The sequence below is a fragment of the Rhinoderma darwinii genome, chromosome 5 (genome assembly GCF_050947455.1).
Source record: "Rhinoderma darwinii isolate aRhiDar2 chromosome 5, aRhiDar2.hap1, whole genome shotgun sequence".
Lineage (NCBI taxonomy): Eukaryota > Metazoa > Chordata > Amphibia > Anura > Rhinodermatidae > Rhinoderma > Rhinoderma darwinii.
The window spans coordinates 343,222,778-343,245,684 of record NC_134691.1 but is presented as its reverse complement, the minus strand read 5'-3'; positions in this window follow the sequence as shown (position 1 = coordinate 343,245,684).

Here is a 22,907-nt window from a genome sequence, read left to right as displayed (position 1 = left end):
GGGAATCCATCCTCCATGACACCCATGGCGAGAAAATGTCACAGAAACGTAATGTGCGGTTCAGTAATGTCGTCCGTGTCCGACCAATTCGTCCTGACCACCTGTATATGCATGCTCGTACCTCCGAAGAACATTCTGAAAGAATATTCATCTATGACTATGACCTCGACTCCGAAGAGAGCGACCTGGACTCCGAAGAGAGCGATCTAGAGAATCAGGAATGCTGCCTCTTCATACGGATCCTGCGCCTCATTAAAGACATATTCTGCTGTAACTTGTGCTGCTCAGAAGTCGAGGAAAACTGAGGTACAAAAGAGGAACCGGACAGCTTTTCTGGAGGACATTTCCACCATCAGAATCCTCCACAGTGAGGTCGGACCGGACAATCACATCACAGAGATTAATAAAACATCTTCACTCTGATACCAGGTGTTAATGTGCGGTGTGTACCGGTAAATGCCCCTAACCCGGGGTCCGGTCTGGGGTCTGTATTAGTTTAGGGGTCTGGTGTCTGTATTAGTTTAGGGGTTTGGTATGAGGTATGTATTGGTTTAGGGGTCTGGTCTGGAGTCTGTAATAGTTTTGGGGTCTGGTCTGGATTAGTTTAGGGGTCTGGGGTCTGTATTAGTTTTGGGGTCTGGTCTGGGGTCTGTATTAGTTTAGGAATCTGGTCTGGGGTCTGTATTAGTTTAGGTGTCTGGTCTGGGGTCTGGATTAGTTTTGGGGTCTGGTCTGGGGTCTGTATTAGTTTAGGGGTCTGGCTTGGGTCTGTATTAGTTTTGGGTCCGGTCTGGGGTCTGTATTAGTTTAGGAGTCTGGTCTGGGGTTTGTATTAGTTTAGGTGTCTGGTCTGGGGTCTGGATTAGTTTTGGGTCCGGTCTGGGGTCTGTATTAGTTTAGGAGTCTGGTGTGGGGTTTGTATTAGTTTAGGTGTCTGGTCTGGGGTCTGGATTAGTTTTGGGGTCTGGTCTGAGGTCTGTATTCGTTTTGGGGTCCGGTCTGGGGTTTGTATTAGTTTTGGGGTGTGATATGCCCTTGGTTTGGGGCTGTACTATCAGGGGTGTAACGAGAAAGGTCTGGGTCCCATAGTAAACTTTTGAATGGCCCCCCCATTGAGAATGAACATTCACCAGCTCCATGTGACAGTTATCGGGTCTATTTTATTTATATCAAGTATTTTTTTAGATTTCATTAGTAATGATTTATTTTGCTGGGGATACATTTTTTTTTTTAGTAAAATAGATCGTGTGAACGTGGTGATTGGTTCTCTTCACAAGGACGCACTTTCCTGCATAATAGCGTGAAAAAAAAAAACTAGCCCGCCAAGTGTTCTCTTACCCGTCCGTACAGGTTTAGGAATAACATGACAAGTGTTAACCCCTCGGTGACATTTCAGGTACAGTTACATCGCTGCCGCCCAGCTGTTCGAACAATGCAAGCTAACTGTACGTGATTGTGATGGCGCGGGGTCAGTAGCCGATCCCGCGCCACCACCAGCGGGTATCAAAGGGTTAATTCCGACTGATTAACCCCTTAGATGTGCCATGGTCAACAGCTACCACAGCATCCTTGAGGTTACATCGACATTTCCCCCCCAAGATTTGATCGCAGTTTGTCATTGGTCGTAGAGTGTAAAACTGACAGGTATAATACACTGTGATCCATAAGTATTGCTGTGTATTATACAAGCGATCAGACAGTTGGATCCTCAGGTCCCCTAGTGGAACTTTTTAAAATTAGGCCACTTTTAAATTACTTAAATAGCAAGTTTTCACAGATCTATACCCCTGAAAAATATTGCGGTGGATGAGTCTCTGGTCCTTTTCAAAGGCCGGCTACAATTCAGGCAATATTTGCCTATATAAGAGGGCCCGATTTGTGTTAAAAACGTATAAATTATGTGAGAGTGACTCGGGCTACACTCATAAATTCAGAGTTTATGAAGGGAAAGACTCCCGACTGATCCCTCCAGAATGCCCCCCATCAATGGTATGGGACCTTTTGCACCCTCTTCAGGTGACTGTCTGCAAAAACAACCTCTGGCCTGTGGCACCATACGCCGCAATCAAAAAGGCCTGCCAGAATCCCTGGTCTACCAGAAATGAAAATCTGGGGAAATCAGGGGACTTTGTAATGAGGACTTGCTGCTTGTCAAATTTGGTAACAAGAGAGATGTCCTGATGCTCACAATGATTCACCCGGACAGCGGCAGCCACATTCCTGTACGCGGGACAAGTCGTACCGTCTGTAAGCCTCGGTGCATACTGGACTACAATAACTATATGGGTGGGGGGGACCGTGCAGGCCAGATGCTGCAGCCCTACAATGCTGTTCGGAAATCCCGGATTTGGTATAAAAACTTCCCGTTTTTCATCCATAAATTAATAATTGTATTTTGAAAAATAAATTAGCCCATTTATTCACTTTCTGACATTTTCCATTTTATTATCCAATCTATTGGGGGGTTTTTTTCACTTCACTTTTTATTACACTATAGTCCACATATAAATTGGAATACAAGAAAAACCCCAAAATATAAAAAAAATTCTCACTATACCCCTAGATGAACACCATTAGGGAAAGATCCCCCACCAAAAATAAAAAATTCTCACTACACCCCTAGATGAATACCTTAGGGAACATGGTTTTCAAAATAGGGTCACTCTCGGGGGTGTTACATCGTTCTGTCGGCTCAAATCCTTTGGAAAGAAAGAGTGGGGCCTATAAGTCATTCAAGCTAAAATGATGTCCTGAAAACCATAGAGGGGGTTGTGTCATTTTGGGCCCCACCATGCGGCCAAGCAATGGATTATGTCCTAAGTGGGGGTAATTTTTAAAACAGTAGAAACAGCGCAATAAATGTTGGGGTGCATTTCTTCCGTTTCATGTATAAAAATATGTCCTAAATGACACATTTGTGAAAATATATTTTTTACACTGTCTTTGCATTAAATTCAGGAAAAAACTGTGGGGTTAAAATATTCACTTCACCCCTAGACAAATACCTTAAGGGGTCTGGTTTTCTAAATGGGCTCATTTATGGGGGTTTCCATCATTCTGACCCCAATGAGATGGAAATATATATTTAATAAAAAAGAATTGTTCAGTATGATGGACATATGTGACATATTGCGGTTCAAATTAGGGAAAAAATTCAATTTTTACAAAATGTCATAAATTTTTATATTTTTTAATTAATTTACTCAAATCGTATCCGCCTACTTTTATCACTAAAATCAAGTACAACATGTGACGAAAAAACTATCTCAGAATTACTTGGATGTGCAAAACTATTGCAGATTATTCTCTGATAGAGTCAGATATACCGGATTATCAAAATCTGCCTTGGTCATAAAGTGAATAACTGGCTCGGTCATTAAGTGGTTAAAGGGTAACTAAATGTTTGACAAAATTCTGACATGTTATAGTGACATGTCAGAAGTCTTGATTGGTGGGGGTCCGAGCACTGAGACCAATCGCTCAATCGAAGCGGAAGAAGCGCTGAGCTGCTTCGTGTCTGTTCGGCTTTTTCTACCATGTGTCGGAGGACGTTCTCAGAGACTTTCTATTAAGCCCGTACTCCGATACATTGATTTCCGGAAAAATCCGAACAGACACGAAGCGGCTGAGCACTCACACGAGCGCTTCTGCCGCTTTCTTTGAGCGATTGGTGGATGTCTCAGTGCTCGGACCCCCACCAATAAAAACTTCTGATAATTTACTATAACATGTCAGAAGTTTGTCAAACGTTTAGTTACCCTTTAAAGAGGCTCTGTCACCACATTATAAGTGGCCTATCTTGTACATGATGTGATCGGCGCTGTAATGTAGATTACAGCAGTGTTTTTTTATTTAGAAAACGATCATTTGTGACGGAGTTATGACCTATTTCAGCTTTATGCTAATGACTTTCTTAATGAACAACTGGGCGTGTTTTACTTTTTGGCCAAGTGGGCGTTGTACAGAGGAGTGTATGACGCTGACCAATCAGTGACCAATCAGCGTCATACACTTCTCTCCATTCATTTACTCTGCACATAGCGATATAGCTATATCACTATGTGCAGCCACATAAACACACTATAAAGCGTCTGAATGACGTGAAACGGTCGGCTCTGTTTTCTTTTTGAATCCCGTGTTGCCTGCCTCAATCTTGGCATAAAGAGAAACCTTTTGCAAATGGTGAGTGCCGTGCTGTCTTCTTTTCTACATGTTGTCATAAACACACTATAACGTTACTGCAGTGTCCTGACAATGAATATACATTACCTCCAGCCAGGACGTGATGTGTATTCACAATCCTGACACTTCGCTAATACAATCCCGACACTACAGCACAGCAAGCGTAATCTCGTTTGAAATAACAGTTTACAGCGTAATATAGCTATATCGCTATGTGCAGAGTAAATGAATGGAGAGAAGTGTATGACGCTGATTGGTCACTGATTGGTCACTGATTGGTCACTGATTGGTCAGTGTCATACCCTCCTCTGTACAACGCCCACTTGGCCAAAAAGTAAAACAAGCCCAGTTGTTCATTAAGAAAGTCATTAGCATAAAGCTAATATAGGTCATAACTCCGTCAAAAATGATAGTTTTTTCTAAATAAAAAACACTGCTGTAATCTACATTACAGCGCCGATCACATCATGTACAAGAGAGGCCACTTATAATGTGGTGACAGAGCCTATTTAAATAGTTTTATTGTTAACATTTTTGTAGTCACATTAAGGATTTATTGCTGATAATTTCCTGGCAAATGTCTGTAAGAAATGTCCTAACAACCGGCAACAGTATTAAATTGTAAAAAACAGCAAAATTTTGCAATTTTTTTTCAAAATTAACATTTTTATAAATTTGAATGTATCTTCTTGTAAGACAGATAGTTATACCACCCAAAATAGTTACTAATTAACATTTCCCACATGTCTGCCTTATATTGGCATCATTTTTGAGCATCCTTTTTATTTTTCTAGGACGTTACAGGGCTTAGAAATTTATCAGCAATTTCTCAAATTTTCAAGAAAATTTCAAAAGTCTATTTTTACCGGGACCAATTCAGTTGTGAAGTGCCTTTGAGGGGCCCATACAATACAAACCCGTCATAACTCACCCCTTTTTAAAAACTGCACCCTCAAAGTATTTAAAACAGCATTTATAAAGTTTCTTAACCCTTTAGGCATTTCACAAGAATTAAGGCAAAGTAGAGCAAATTAAAGCATTTTTTTTTTTGCAGAAATTCATTTTGAATCAATTTTTTCTATAACACAGAAGGTTTTACCAGAGAAACGCAGCTCAATATTTATTGCCCAGATTCTGCCGTTTTTAGAAATATCCCACATGTGGTCCTAGTGTGATAATGGACTAAGGCCCCGGCCTCAGAAGCAAAGGAGCACCTAGAGGATTTTGGGGCATTCTTTTAATTAGAATGTATTTTAGGCACCATGTCAGGTTTGAGGAGGTCTTGTGGTACTAAAACAAAGTAAACACCCCAAAAGTGACCCCATTTTAGAAACTGCACCCCTCAAGAAATGAATCTAGCTGTGTATTTATTAGAATTGGGACGTGAAATTAAAAAAATAATTATTTTCCCAATAAAACACTGTTTTTTTAATTTCCACAAGGACTAAAAGAGAAAGAGCAACGAAACATTTGTAAAGCAATTTCTCCTGAGTACAGTAATATCCCACATGTGGTCAGAAACTGCTGTTTGGACACACGGCAGGGCTCAGAAGGGAAGGGGTGCCATTTGGCTTTTGGAGATCAAATTTAGCTGGAATAGTTTGCGGCGCCATGTTGCATTTGCAAAGCCCCTGAGGTGACAAAACAGGGGAAACCCCCCACAAATGACCCCATTTGGAAAACTACACCCCTCAAGGAATTTATCAAGAGGTATAGTGAGCATTTTGACCCCACAGGTTTTTTGCAGAAATTATTGGAAGTAGGCCGTGAATATAAAAATCTAAATTTCTTTTATAAAATGTAGGTTTAGCTATTTAAAAAAAAAATTCCACCGCCACATTTGTAGATCAGTTCTCCCGAATACAACAATCCCCCCCTATGTGGCCATAAACGGCTGATTGAGTATATGGCAGGGCTCAGAACATAAAGAGCACCATGCAACATCTGAGGCCTACCATGGTGGCATTTACTGCCCTGTGTCATGAAAAAAGAGGCTCTGGGATGTCAAAATATTAGAAACCCCAGAAAATGTACTCCATTTTGGAAACTAAACCCCTGAATGAATTCATCTAGAGGTATAGTAAGAATTTTTTATATGTGCAGTAACTGAGGAGTACCTGGTGGGGGAGGGAATGGCAGGTCCCACTACCAACCTCCCCACCATTCCATAAAATCCAGCCGAAAAAATAAATTTTTTAGTTTTATTTATATTTTTTACCAATTTTGAATGGGGCTGGTCAGTAAAAAAACATAAAATTGTCATGGCCAATAAGGGAGACAGAAAAGGTGGATAAAGAATAAAGAAATGAAAAATCCAGGGAGGTGTGATGTAAATTGAAACATTGTTTCATGCACAGGTCGGCCTTTGTGGGACACGTCTCACATTGGTACGTGGTGTCCTTACGAATACCGCGATTGGCGCACACAAGCCTATTTTGGGGGGGCTTCTGTTTGTTTTCAGTGGGGGGGATTTCTGTGGGGAAATGCTGTCTGGGAATTATCCTGCTGACGGAAGGAACAGATGAACTGCCCTCCCCTTCCTGGTCAGTAAATATCAGGGCCTTGATGACTTTTTCCTGAAATTGCAGGAACGTTTCCCCACCGCCGGCTTATCTGCAGAGGACGAAGGCGTTGTATAAAGCGATCTGCGTAAGATGCACTGGCGGGTTCTTATACCTTTGTCTTGCGCATGGCGCTGTACGGTCTTACGCCACCCATATATTTGTTGTACTCCTATAGCAAACTGTTTTGGGGACTTGGGTTGTGGATCCGCATACAGGGACAAGGCTGCAGCTGTCAGGATAGGGACGTCCCTTATATCCTTATATTTCAGGAGCAGCAGGTCGTCGCTGCTGACAGCTCTGCTCTCTCCTACCTTCAGTGTCTGCTCCAGCAAAGTTTCGGGGAGGCCCTTCTGATTTTTGGGGATTGTTCCGCACTCCAATGTGGATCTGGACGAGAGAACTTTTTACAATGGGAAACTGTTATAAAAGTTGTCCAGATATAGATGATATAGTTTGCCGAGCAAAGGATGAACATGATCCCATACGATCTTTCCACTAATCCCTAGGGAGAGGGGCATTCTGGGGGATCTATACGGGAGTCTTTCTCCTCATAAACTCTAATAGAGTGGGTGTAACCGGTGGCACTTTCACATAACTTTTTATTGCCGTACCGGGCTCTATTATTGGGTAGATGCGCCTGAAGTGCAGTCTACCCTTGAAGCTCACCAATCACTCATCTACTGCAATGTTTTGTTGGGGGTGTAAACTTGGGAAAGTAGTGGGCAATTATCAAAACTTGGGTCCTGTGGGGTGGGCAGTGACTGTTGTCGTTGTAGTGCAGGAACCTCATCATAGCTTCAAATCGTGTCCCGCTCATAACTGTGCGGTACAGGGGGGGGGGTGTGTTGTATAAAATATCGGGGGACCAATAGGCTCTAATACTGGGCTTTTTGACGAGACCAAAACTTAAAAATAGGACCCAAAATGTCCCTAATTCCACTGCATTTGTGGGGGTTAAATGTTGGCCTCTCGCGTAAAACGAGTCGGGGTTCTGGGATATGAACTGAGCTGCATAGATGTTGGTCTGCTGGACCATTCAATTTGAAAGTGTGTCAGCAAAGAAAAGTTTAAAATAATCTATGGGGCTGAACCCCGTAGTATCAACTTGAATGCCTGAGGTGGCCGTAAATTCAGGCACCTGGGGGGGTATAATTGTCCACAGCTGCCCATATCAGCTCGGGCAGAGCAGGACCTATGGCTCTTCTGCGCTGACGGAATAAAACTGGACCAGACCGGCAGAAACTGCGCCAAATTCATCTCGCGCCTGTTCTACTTTAGGTCTGACCTAACACAGGCCGGTACATTTTATACACACAGGCAGTAATGTAATGTATATAGATACCGTATATGACAGGACATTATGGTACAAAGAAATGTAGAAGTCCTTGTAATGGGACGAAAATAATGTGAAAAATATAAACAAAACTATTGATTACAAAAAATTATAATAAAGACGATTTTTTTTAAATTATTTTATTTTTAAATAAATTATCCCTATTAAAAAATGCAATGGTGGAAGAGCTTTTTTTATGCCTTCATGTTCATAAAATTAAAACACTACTATATATATATATACACCTAAATATTACACTTTATAGCGGTTTTCCGGGATGTGAACTTTTTTTTAGAAAGGCCTGGAAATTACATTTATTTCATTTCCAGCCTGTACTAAAAAAAGTTCACATCCCGGATAAATCCTTCAAAATGTAAGAAAAAAGTATTTTATATTTCATGTCTTGTTCGTCTGATTCCGGCCGTGGGAATATAAAACATGTCGATGTTTTTTGCTGTTGTGTGAAGTTTGTGCAATAAACTTTATTTCTATTTTGTTGTATTTTTTTCCTCCAATTTTCCATAATTTATTTATTCTCAAAATTTTTGTAGTCACATTAAGGAATTATTACTAATAATTTCCTGGCAAATGTCTGTAAGAAATGTCCTAACAACCGGCAATATAAGAAGACGGCCCTGGGGTCCTTTCAGCATTCAATGTTTAACTAAATCACAAATTTAATACTTGACCGTCTCAATCAAAGTGCTGAACCGGATCCTTCACCGCGCTGTGATGTAATGGATTAAGTGCTCAGTAACCCTGACATCATACATGGCGCTTCGCAAGAAGGGGTTAAAAATTAAAAAGGTCAAATATAACCCCACATCAAAAGTGTAGCACTCAGTATAGGTGCCACTATATACTATATACTTATATACATGTTCACTGTAGTGTTGATAATGGAGATGCTTGTGTCTGGTGCTGTGATGATGTCACAATGGTGGGTGTGGCTTGGAGATGACATCACATAGTGTTGTGTCTGGTTCTGTGATGATGTCACAATGGTGGGTGTGGCTTGGAGATGACATCACACAGTGAGTGTGCTGCTGTGATGATGTCACAATGGTGGGTGTGGCTGGGAGATGACATCACACAATGTATTGTGACATCATGGGGGTATATAAGGGGCCGCCATCCACCTGCAGCCTATTTCTGGATTACCATATTTTGGTGACAGGAGATTCTTCTTGGAGACAATGAGGTTTATTCTTCTACTTGTGTTTCTGGATATAATCCACCCAACACATTGTGTTTCACTGCCGGTGAGTATTTACCTCTTATTACACCCTGAACCCCCAGACCCGGCTGTACTGTGGGGGATGGGATATATGTGAATGTACTGATCACCTTGTGTCTTCCAGGACTTTTCATACTGGATTAATGTTATTCTGACCTATGAAAGTCCAACTAACCACCTGAGACCATGGAAGTTTGAGGTAAGTCTCCGTTCTCTCCGTATAATAGATGAAGTCTTATTCCTCATGATAAGATTAGGACATTCTTTGTATATATCTGTATGTTCTTGTCTGGGATCTTATATCAGATCTTGTCTTTCAGGACTTCCAGTCGGAGGACATCGTTCCTCACATAAGGATAATATTACAGCTCTATGGGGTGAGTGATAATACCAGTATAATAGTTTATTATTATTATACGGCATATAAAGCACCAGTCCATCTATACAACGACTTATACATAGGGGTGCATACTAAAGAGGGGGGACAGCGCACATTTATTATGGAGCTCCTCCCGATGTACAGAATAGCCGGGGGGCACAGCACACATATAATATTGGGCCCCTCCCCATGTACACAGCAGCCCATATATACATCACTAATATTCCCTGCCCCCACTGTCCACAGTCCCGTATAACAGACTTTGGGCATAATTTATGATAACTGTTTAACAGTAAAACTGTCCTTGTTGCCCATAACAACCAATCAGAGCTCAGCCTTCATTTATTGTTGCCCATAGAATCCAATCAGAGATCAGCCTTTATTTATTGTTGCCTATAGCAACCAATCAGAGCTCAGCTTTCACTTCTTAACCTGCCCGGGAAAGAGGAAAGCTGCTCTGTGATTGGTTGCTTTGGGTAAAAAGGACACTTTTACTGTTAGACCATTGTGATAAATCTGCCCCACACTGAATATTAAATGTGAAGAAGTGTAATAAAGATATAATCTAGTGATATAGACCCCCCCCCCTCCTATAACCCCTGATGTCACCAGCTCCGCCATGTCAACTATCTGGGCCCCATACAATCCAATGTGCCATATCTCCCATACTACATCTTGTACCCCATAATATACATTTGGTGGGCATCTGAGGGTGTTTGGTGTCTGAGGGACCCTTATTTGAGGACATTAGCCTGGACCCCTGACTACAATACCATCTGCACTGCCCTGGTGGCGGCCCTGGGTGCCAATATACCACATAATACCTGGAGCTGCCAACAGCTGGGGAGCCACATGCTGGGGCCTGAGAGTCATCTGTTAGGGAACACTGACTTATAAAAAGGGGTGCACATTAAGGAGGGGGGCAAAGGACGCATATTATATGGAGATCCTACCCATGTACGGAACAGCTGGGGGGCACAAGACACATCTAATATCGGCCCCTCCCCATATACAGAGCAGCCCATATATACATCACTAACTTTCCCTGCCCCCACTGTCCACAGTCCCGTATAACAGACTTTGTTTCTTCCGATTGCAGGAATTTGTATCTGACCCCGTTGGTGACCCGTATGTTCCACCTGGTCATAGACGGACACGAGAGCGGTGCATTGGCGTAAGTTCAGCTCATATTTACACTTTTTCGTATGTGACTATTTGATCCTGGGACCCCTGTACTAATTCTCATCACTCCCCTTATAGAATAATCCATCAAAGTCCACCGCCGCCCCCCGAGAGAAGCTGACAATATTACAGAGGACTTATAAATGGATCACAGCGAAGGTCTTTGGGGTAAGTGATAAATTCTTGGTATTGGATTTCGGTTAAAGTGCAAGCAGAGCTCGGTCTTATGGCTTCCAACTTGTTCTTTGTATTGGTTCTTTGTATTACAGGACACCCCTCCACCCGTGGTCCCTAGAGAGGTCCTCGCTGCCTGTAATGTAAAACGCTGTGATCGGATCATCCATGGCGTGGTGTGCGCTGGACTCATGTCACCGCTCATTGCACTGCTGATCTTGGCTGCATGGCTTGTACTAAGTCAAGGAGAGGATGACAAGTCCCATCAACATCCAAAACTCTCCGATGCCAAGAACAAACGAAACCTGCAGATCATCAAGAGAGCGGTGGACGCAAAACTGGTGGCCGATTCCAAAACTGTGCAAGGCCCCGTAAGATCAGTTGATGTGCCCGAACCATTCCCACTGCCGAAATTCACACTGTTGATGGAAAGGCACCTTTATGAGAAAAGTGACTTGGCCATGTACGTGGAGAAAAAATACATCAGGACTTTGGAGGAGATCAATGTCATGAAACGTCTTGAGGTGTTCCTTGGGATCAAGTCATCAGATGCTGAACCGATGGTGAAGATACCAAACCATCCCCCACTGTTTCAGCAAGTGTATTACCAGACATCTGCCCCTGACAACCAGCAACAAGGGGCACAGACATCTGCCGCTGACAACCAGCAACAAGGGGCTCAGACATCTGCCGCTGACAACCAGCAACAAGGGGCTCAGACATCTGCCGCTGACAACCAGCAACAAGGGGCTCAGACATTTGCCGCTGACAACCAGCAACAAGGGGCTCAGACATCTGCCTCTGACAACCAGCAACAAGGGGCTCAGACATCTGCCGCTGACAACCAGCAACAAGGGGCTCAGACATCTGCCTCTGACAACCAGCAACAAGGGGCTCAGACATCTGCCGCTGACAACCAGCAACAAGGGGCTCAGTGCATCCGCAGGGGAACATCCACGGTGCTCAATCAAGACCACCCAGCACCTTCCAAGGCTCCTTCTCCCCAGGAAACTGACAACAACAAAACAGCTATTGCTCCTGGGGAATCCATCCTCCATGACATCCATGGCGAGAAAAAGTCACAGAAACGTAATGTGCGGTTCAGTAATGTCGTCCGTGTCCGACCAATTCGTCCGGACCACCTGTATAGGCATGCTCGTACCTCTAAAGAACATTCCGAAAGAATATTCATCTATGACTATGACCTCGACACCGAAGAGAGCAACCTGGACTCCGAAGAGAGCGATCTAGAGAATCAGGAATGCTGCCTCTTCATACGGATCCTGCGCCTCATTAAAGACATTTTCTGCTGTAACTTGTGCTGCTCAGAAGTCGAGGAAAACTGAGGTACAAAAGAGGAACCGGACAGCTTTTCTGGAGGACATTTCCACCATCAGAATCCTCCACAGTGAGGTCGGACCGGACAATCACATCACAGAGATTAATAAAACATCTTCACTCTGATACCAGGTGTTAATGTGCGGTGTGTACCGGTAAATGCCCCTAACCGGGGGTCCAGTCTGTGGGTCTGTATTAGTTTAGGGGGTCCGGTCTGGGGGTCTGTGCTACTTTAGGGGTCTAGTCTGGGGTCTGTATTGGTTTATGGGTCTGGTCTGGGCTCTGTGTTACTTTAGGGGTCTGGTCTGGGGTCTGTATTAGTTTAGGGGTCTGGTCTGGGGTCTGTAATAGTTTTAGGGTCTGGTCTGGGGTCTGTATTAGTTTAGGGGTCTGGTGTCTGTATTAGTTTTGGGGTCCGGTCTGGGGTCTGTAGTAGTTTTGGGGTCCGGTCTGGGGTCTGAATTAGTTTAGGGGGTCTGGGGTCTGTATTAGTTTAGGGGTCTGGTCTGGGGTTTGTATTAGTTTAGGGGTCTGGTCTGGGGTTTGTATTAGTTTTGGGGTGTGATATGCCCTTGGTTTGGGGCTGTACTATCAGGGGTGTAACGAGAAAGGGCTGGGTCCCATAGTAAACATTTGAATGCCCCCCCCCATTGAGTATGAACATTCACCAGCTCCATGTGACAGTTATCGGGTCTATTTTATTTATGTCAAGTATTTTTTTTAGATTTTATTAATAATGATTTATTTTTCTGGGGATAACGTTTGTCTTTAAGTAAAATAGATCGTGTGAACGTGGTGATTGGTTCTCTTCACAATTACGCACTTTCCTGCATAATCGCGTGAAAAAAACTAATTAGCCCGCCAAGTGTTCTCTTACCCGTACAGGTTTAGGAATAACGTGACAAGCGTTAACCCCTCGGTGACATTTCAGGTACGGTTACGTTGCTGCTGCCAAGGTGTTAGAACAATGCAAGCTAACTGTACGTGACTGTGATGGCGCCGGTTCAGTAGCCGATCCCGCATCCCCACCAGCGGGTGTCAAAGGGTTAATTCCGACTGATTAACCCCTTAGGTACCATGGTCAACAGCTACCACAACATCCTTGAGGTTACAACGCCATTCCCCCCCCCCCCCAAGATTAGATCGCAGTTTGTCATTGGTCGTAAAGTGTAAAACTGACAGGTATAATACACTGTGATCCATAAGTATTGCTGTGTATTATACAAGCGATCAGACAGATGGATCCTCAGGTCCCCTAGTGGAACTTTTTAAAATTAGTCCACTTTTAAATTACTTAAATAGCAAGTTTTCACAGATCTATACCCCTGAAAAAAATATTGCGGTGGATGAGTCTCTGTTCTTTTCAAAGGCCGGCTACAATTCTGGCAATATTTGCCTATATATGAGGTCCCGTTTTGGGTTAAAAATTGATAAATTATGTGAGAGTGACTCGGGCTACACTCATAAATTCAGAGTTTATAAAGGGAAAGACTCCCGAATGATCCCTCCAGAATGCCCCCCATCACTCAACAGCAGTGGAAAAATTGTATGGGACCTTTTGCACCCTCTTTTCGATAAGGGGTACCATTTATATGTGGACAACTTCCATTCGAGCGTACCCCTCTTCAGGTGCCTGTGTGCAAAAAACAAAACTCTGGCCTGTGGCACCATACACCGCAATCAAAAAGGCCTGGCAGAGTCCCTGGTCTACCAGAAATGAAAATCTGGGGAAATCAGGGGACTTTGTAATGAGGACTTGCTGCTTGTCAAATTTCGTAACAAGAGAGATGTCCTGATGCTCACAATGATTCACCCGGACAGCGGCAGCCACATTCCTGTACGCGGGACAAGTCGTACCCTCTGTAAGCCTTGGTGCATACTGGACTACAATAACTATATGTTGTTTGGTATAAAAACTTCCCGTAAACCTCATCCAAGTGTTCCTATATAATTCTTTTGTAATTGTTAGAAAGGCGGGGAACCAGGGATCCTATCTTAAATATCAAGGAAAGGTCATAAAAAATCTTATATTTGGAGACCAGGCCCAGGGGAGGGGAGGGGCGGCATCATCTAGTCAAGCCAGCAGAATTGTACCAGGACAACATTTCCCATCTGAAGTGCCCCCTACAGGCAAAAAAAGCCGACCCCAAAAGAGATGTCGCCTATGTTCTAAGAACGGAATATGGAGGGAAACCATTTACCAATGCGACACCTGCCCAGAGAAACCAGCGCTCTGCATTAGGGACTGTTTCCGTGTGTACCATACATCCCTAAATTAATAATTGTATTTTGAAAAATAAATGGGCTCATTTATGGGGGTTTCCATCATTCTGACCCCTATGAGCCTCTGAAATCTTGGCTTGGTGCAGGAAATCAAAATGTTCTACAAAATGTATAAAATTATTAATAAATTTGTAAGTCTTCTAAATTGCTAAAAAAATTATATATTTTTTCAAAACTGCTGCCAAAATAAAGTAATGAGATGGAAATATATATTTAATAAAAAAGAATTGTACAGTATGATGGACATATGTGACATATTGCAGTTCAAATTAGGGAAAAAATAAAATTTTTACAAAATGTCATCAATTTTTATATTTTTTCATTAATTTACGCAAATCGTATCCGCCTACTTTTACCACTAAAATCAAGTACAACATGTGACGAAAAAACAATCTCAGAATTACTTGGATGTGCAAAACTATTGCAGATTATTCTCTGATAAAGTCAGATATAACGGATTTTCAAAATCTGCCTTGGTCATTAAGTGAATAACTGGCTCGGTCATTAAGTGGTTAAAGGGTAACTAAATGTTTGACACAATTCTGACATGTCAAAGTTTTGATTGGTGGGGGTCCGAGCACTGAGACCAATCGCTCAAACGAAGCGGCAGAAGCGCTGAGCCGCTTCGTGTCTGTTCGGCTTTTTCTCCCATGTATCGGAGGACGGGCTCAGAGACTTTCTATTGAGCCCGTCCTCCGATACATTGATTTCCGGAAAAATCCGAACAGACACGAAGCGGCTGAGCACTCACACGAGCGATTCTGCCGCTTTCTTTGAGCGATTGGTTTCTGTGCTCGGACCCCCACCAATAAAAACTTCTGACATGTCACTATAACATGTCAGAAGTTTGTCAAACGTTTAGTTACCCTTTAATTTATTTTATTGTTAACGTTTTTGTAGTCACATTAAGGATTTATTGCTGATAATTTCCTGGCAAATGTCTGTAAGAAATGTCCTAACAACCGGCAACAGTATTTCATTGTAAAAAACAGCAAAATTTTGGATTTTTTTTTCAAAATGAACATTTTTATAAATTTGAATGTATCTTCTTGTAAGACAGATAGTTATAGCACCCAAAATAGTTGCTGATTAACATCCCCCATATTTCTACTTTAGATTGATAGCATTTTTTGAACATCCTTTTATTTTCTAGGACGTTCCATGCTTAGAAATTTATCAGCAATTTCTCACATTTTCAAGAAAATGTCAAAAGGCTCTTTTTCCAGGGACCAGTTCAGTTGTGAAGTGGCTTTGATGGGCCCATACAATACAAACCCCTCATAAATCACCCCATTTAAAAACTGCACCCTCAAAGTAATTAAAACAGCATTTATAAAGTTTGTTAACCCTTTAGACGTTTCACAAGAATTAAGGCAAAGTAGAGCAAATGAAAGCATTTTTTGGGCAGAAATTCATATTTAATCCATAACACAGAAGGTTTTACCAGCGAAACGTAACTCAATATTTATTGTCCAGGTTCTGCCGTTTTTAGAAATATCCCACATGTGGTCCTAGTGTGATAATGGACTAAGGCACCGGCCTCAGAAGCAAAGGAGCACCTAGAGGATTTTGGGGCATTCTTTTTATTAGATTATATTTTAGGCACCATGTCAGGTTTGAAGAGGTTTTGTGGTACTAAAATAAAGTAAACGCCCCAAAATTTCCACAAGGACTAAAAGAGAAAAAGAACCGTAACATTTGTAAAGCAATTTCTCCTGAGTACAGTAATATCCCACATGTGGTCAGAAACTGCTGTTTGGACGCACGGCAGGGCTCAGAAGGTAAGGAGCGCCATTTGGCTTTTGAAGCTCAAATTTAGCTGGAATAATTTGCGGCGCCATGTTGCATTTGCAAAGCCCCTGAGGTGACAAAACAGTGGAAACCCCCCACAAGTGACCCCATTTGGAAAACGACACTCTTCAAGGAATTTATCAAGGTGTATAGTGAGCATTTTGACCCCACAGGTTTTTTTGCAGAAATTATTGGAAGTAGGCCGTGAAAATGAAAATCTAAATTTTTTTCATAAAATGTAGGTTTAGCTATTTTTTTTTAAAATTTCCACAAGAACTAAAAACGGAAAAAGCACCATAACAGTTGTAGATCAGTGGGAAATGGCCGGTCCCACTACCAACCTACCCACCATTCCATAAAATCCAGCCCAAAAAATAAAGGCCTCAGCAAAAAAACATTTGCTGAGACAACCAATCTCATCTGGATTTATTCTTCTCACCCAGATTTGCAACCTGGATGGGACAGACACTCCCTCGGGTTCTTGGTATAGTGAGAATTTTTAGTTTAGTTTTATTTATATTGTTTAGAAATTTTAAATGGGGCTGGTCAGTAAAAAAAAAAACAATTGTCATGGCCAATAAGGGAGACAGAAAAGGTGGATAAAAAATAAATAAATGAAAAATCCAGGGAGGTGTGATATCATTTGAAACATTGTTTCATGCACAGGTCGGGCTTTGTGGGACACGTTTCACATTGGCACGTGGTGTTGTTACGAATGCCGCGATTGGCGCACACACAGCATTTTTTGGGGGGGGCTTCTGTTTGTTTTCAAAGGGGGGGATTTCTGTGGGGAAATGCTGTACGGGAATTATCCTGCTGACCTAAGGACCAGATGAACTGCCCACCCCTTCCTGGTCAGCAAATATCAGGGCCTTGATTACTTTTTCCTGAAATTGCAGGAACGTTTCCCCACCGCCGGCTTATCTGCAGAGGATGAAGGCGTTGTATAAAGTGATCTGTGTAAGATGCACAGACAGCTTCCTATACCTTTGTCTTGCGCATGGCGCTGTACGGTCTTACGCCACCCATATATTTGTTGTACTCCTGTACGCAAAATGTTTTGGGGACTTGGGTTGTGGATCCGCATACAGGGACAAGGCTGCAGCTGTCAGTATAAGGACGTCCCTTATATCCTTATATTTCAGGAGCAGCAGGTCGTCGCTGCTGACAGCTCTGCTCTCTCCTACTTTCAGTGTCTGACCCAGCAAAGTTTCGGGGGGACTCTTCTGATTTTTGTGGATTGTTCCGCACGCCAATGTGGATCTGGACGAGAGAACTTTTTTACAATGGGAAACTGTTATAAAAGTTGTCCAGATATAGATGATATAGTTTGCCGAGCAAAGGATGCACACGATCCCATACGATGTTTCCACTAATCCCTAGGGAGTGGGGCATTCTGGGGGATCTATACGGGAGTCTTTCCCCTCATAAACTCTAAAAGAGTGGGTGTAACCGGTGGCACTTTCACATAACTTTTATGCCGTACCGGGCTCTATTATTGGGTAGATGCTGCCTGAAGTGCGGTCTACCCTTGAAGCTCACCAATCACTCATCTACTGCAATGTTTTGTTGGGGGTATAAACTTGGGATAGTAGTGGGCAATTATCAAAACTTGGGTCCTGTGGGGTGGGCAGTGACTGTTGTCGTTGTAGTGCAGGAGCCTCATCATAGCTTCAAATCGTGTCCTGCTCATAATTGTGTGGTACAGGGGGGGGGGGGTGTTGCATAAAATTTTAGGGGGTCAATAGTCTCTAATACTGGGCTTTTTGACGAGACCAAAACTTAAAAATAGGCCTCAAAATTTCCCTAATTCCACTGCAATTGTGGGGGTTCAATTTTGGCCTCTCGTGTAAAACGAGTCGGGGTTCTGGGATATGAACTGAGCTGCATAGATGTTGGTCTGCTGGACCATTCAATTTAAAAGGCTGTCAGCAAAGAAAAGTTTAATATAATCTATGGGGCTGAACCCCGTAGTATCAACTTGAATGCCTGAGGTGGCCGTAAATTCAGGCACCTGGGGGTATAATTGTCCACAGCTACCCATGTCAGCTCGGGCAGAGCAGGACCTATGGCTCTTCTGCGCTGACGGAGGGTGCAGACAGTCGCTTGATATGGACCAAGATGAGAGCACGAACTGTGCTTCAACTTCGCTTGCGCTGTCTGTATCGGCCCTCCTGGCCAGTAACAGTTGCGGTCAGGAAACTGTCACCGTGTGCTTTGCGGTAAAGCACTTGCAATCTGGACGTACAATCACGCCCTTTGTGGGAAGGGGTTAAAAAGCAAACATTCAAATTCATAATTTTGCCGTCGCTGCTTTTTTTTTTTATAGATTCTCCTTTTTAAAAATCCATAAATATGAAACACGAATTTATACCCAGCCCAAAATGATCCCCAAAAAATCTGGACCTTATCTGCAAAATACAAGTCCCCAAATAACCAAAAAAGTTCCGGCTGACAGTATATGGGGAGTCAGAGACGGAAAATTCCTGCCGTCCTTAATGCGAACATTTTCTTGGTTCTTAATGAGTGCGGGAGATTTATTACTAATGTCCTAAATGTAGACGGAATAAAACTGGACCAGACCGGCAGAAACTGCGCCAAATTCATCTCACGCCTGTCCTACTTTAGGTCTGACCTAACACATGCCGGGACATTTTATACACACAGGCAGTAATGTAATGTATATAGATACCGTATATGACAGGACATTATGGTACAAAGAAATGTAGAAATCCTCGTAATGGGACGAAAAATAATGTGAAAAATATAAATAAAACTATTGATTACAAAAAATTATAATAAAGACGATTTTTTTTAAATTATTTTATTTTCAAATAAATTATCCAAATAAAAAAACACAATGGTGGAAGAGCTTTTTTTATGCCTTCATGGTCAAAAAAGTTAAACACTATATATATATATACACCTAAATATTACACCTTATAGCGGTTTTCCAGGATGTGACATTTTTTTTAGAAAGGCCTGGAAATTTAATTTATTTCATTTCCAGCCCGTACGAAAAAAAAGTTCACATCCCGGATAAATCCTTCAAAATGTAAGAAAAAAGTCTTTTATATTTCATGTCTTGTTCGTCTGATTCTGGCCGTGGGAATATAAAACATGTCGATGTTTTTTGCTGTTGTGTGAAGTTTGTACAATAAACTTTATTTCTATTTTATTGTATTTTTTTCCCCCAATTTTCCTTCATTCATTTTATTTTTACAATTTTTGTAGTCACATTAAGGAATTATTACTAATAATTTCCTGGCAAATGTCTGTAAGAAATGTCCTAACAACCGGCAATATAAGAAGACGGTCCTGGGGTCCTTTCAGTATTCAATGTTTAACTTAATCACAAATGTAATACTTGACCGTCCCAATCAAAGTGCTGAACCGGATCCTTCACCCCGCTGTGATGTCATGGATTAAGTGCTCAGTAACCCTGACATCATACATGGCGCTTCGCAAGAAGGGGTTCAAAATTAAAAAGGTCAAATATAACCCCACAGTAACAGTGTAGCACTCAGTATAGGTGCCACTATATACTATATACTTATATACATGTTCACTGTAGTGTTGATAATGGAGATACAGTGCAGATGCTTGTGTCTGGTTCTGTGATGATGTCACAATGGTGGGTGTGGCTTGGAGATGACATCACACAGTGTGTCTGGTGCTGTGATGATGTCACAATGGTGGGTGTGGCTTGGCGATGACATCACAATGTATTGTGACATCATGGTTGTATATAAGGGGCCGCCATCCACCTGCAGCCTATTTCTGGATTACCATATTTTGGTGACAGGAGATTCTTCTTGGAGACAATGAGGTTTATTCTTCTTCTTGTGTTTCTGGATATAATCCACCCAACACATTGTGTTTCACTGCCGGTGAGTATTTACCTCTTATTACACCCTGAACCCCCGGACCCGGCTGTACTGTGGGGGATGGGATATATGTGAATGTACTGATCTCCTTGTGTCTTCCAGGACTTTTCATACTGGATTAATGTCATTCTGACCTATGAAAGTCCAACCCACCACCTGAGACCATGGAAGTTTGAGGTAAGTCTCCGTTCTCTCCGTATAATAGATGACGTCTTATTCCTCATGATAAGATTAGGACATTCTTTGTATATATCTGTAGGTTCTTGTCTGGGATCTTATATCAGATCTTGTCTTTCAGGACTTCCAGACGGAGGACATTGTTCCTCACATAAGGATAATATTACAGCTCTATGGGGTGAGTGATAATACCAGTATAATAGTTTATTATTATTATACTACATATAAAGCACCAGTCCATCTATACAGCGACTTATACATAGGGGTGCATACTAAAGAGGGGGGACCGCACATTTATTATGGAGCTCCTCCCCATGTACAGAACAGCTGGGGGGGCACAGCACAAATATAATATTGGGCCCCGCCCCATGTACACAGCAGCACATATATACATCACTAATATTCCCTGCCCCCACTGTCCACAGTCCCGTATTTCAGACTTTGGGCGTTATTTATGATAAATGTTTAACAGTAAAACTCTCCTTGTTGCCCATAACAACCAATCAGAGCTCAGCTTTCAGTTTTTGTTGCCCATAGAATCCAATCAGAGCTCAGTCTTCATTTATTGTTGCCTATAGCAACCAATCAGAGCTCAGCTTTCACTTCTTAACCTGCCCGGGAAAGAGGAAAGCTGCTCTGTGATTGGTTGCTATGGGTAACAAGGACTGTTTTACTGTTAGATCATTGTGATAAATCTGCCCCACTCTGAATATTAAATGTGAAGAAGTATAATAAAGATATAATCTAGTGATATAGACCCCCCCCCTATGACCCCCTGATGTCACCAGCTCCGCCATGTCAACTATCTGGGCCCCATACAATCCAATGTGCCATATCTCCCATACTACATCTTGTACCCCATAATATACAATTGGGGGCATCTGAGGGTGGGTGTTTAGAGGGGAAAACATCATCATAATGCAGCATAAAAATCATCGTATCCCCTTTCCATGCACAGCCCCCCCCCCCCCCCCGGTAGGAGTAGAAGAGGGAATAGTAGGATGTTTCCTTTCACCCCCATTATTATTCACACATTATTGGCCATTAAAGGCAGCCCATTCAGCAACTGTGCGGCCTTCACCCTAATGCCGTGACTCTCAGGAGGTGTATGGCATCCACCAGGCTAGTTTGGGACCCTTATTTGAGCACATTAGCCTGGACCCCTGACTACAATACCATCTGCACTGCCCTATAATACTAAGGAGGGGGGCAGAGGTAACATTTAGGCGTCACAGTCTGTGATTACGAGCACATCCGGACGTAGGCGACCGCAGACAGCCACTGCATGTCCTATCTTTTGTGGAGACTTTCTACGGCCCGGACTCCATCCCGCAAATATACGCGAAGGTGTTAGTGGTCAATAGAAATGAACTGGAGACAAATTCTACGGTCGTGGAGAACTCCCCCCCCCCCCATTTACAGAACACCTGGCAGGGCACGGGACACATATAATATGGAGACCCTCCGCCATGAACAAAACAGGTGGGGGGGCACAGGACACACTTAATATGGGCCCCTCCCCATGTGCAGAGCAGCCCATAAATACATCACTAACTTTCCCTGCCCCCACTGTCCACAGTCCCATATAACAGACTTTGTTTCTTCCGATTGCAGGAATTTGTATCTGACCCCGTTGGTGACCCGTATGTTCCACCTGGTCATAGACGGACACGAGAGCGGTGCATTGGCGTAAGTTCAGCTCATATTTAAATGTTTTCATATATGACTCTATGATCCTGGGACCCCTGTACTAATTCTCATCACTCCCCTTATAGAATAATCTATCAAAGTCCACCGCCGCCCCCCGAGAGAAGCTGACAATATTACAGAGGACTTATAAATGGATCGCAGCGAAGGTCTTTGGGGTAAGTGATAAATTCTTGGTATTGGGTTTCAGCTAAAGTGCAAGCAGAACTCGGTCTTATGGCTTCAAACTTGTTCTTTGTGTTGGTTCTTTGTATTACAGGACACCCCTCCACCCGTGGTCCCCAGAGAGGTCCTCGCTGCGTGTAATGTAAGACGCCGTGATCGGATCATCCATGGTGTGGTGTGTGCTGGACTCATGTCACCGCTCATTGCACTGCTGATCTTGGCTGCATGGCTTGTACTAAGTCAGGGAGAGGATGACTTGTCCCATCAACATCCGAAACTCTCAAGGACAAACGATGCCAAGGACAAACGAAACCTGCAGATCATCAAGAGAGCGGTGAACGCTCCACTGGAGGCCGATTCCAAAGCTGCGCAAGGCCCCGTAAGTTCAGTTGATGTGCTTGAACCATTTCCACTGCCGAAATTCACACCGTTGATGGAAAGGCACATTTATGAAAAAAGTGACTTGGCCATGTACCTGGAGAAAAAATACATCAGGACTTTGGAGGAG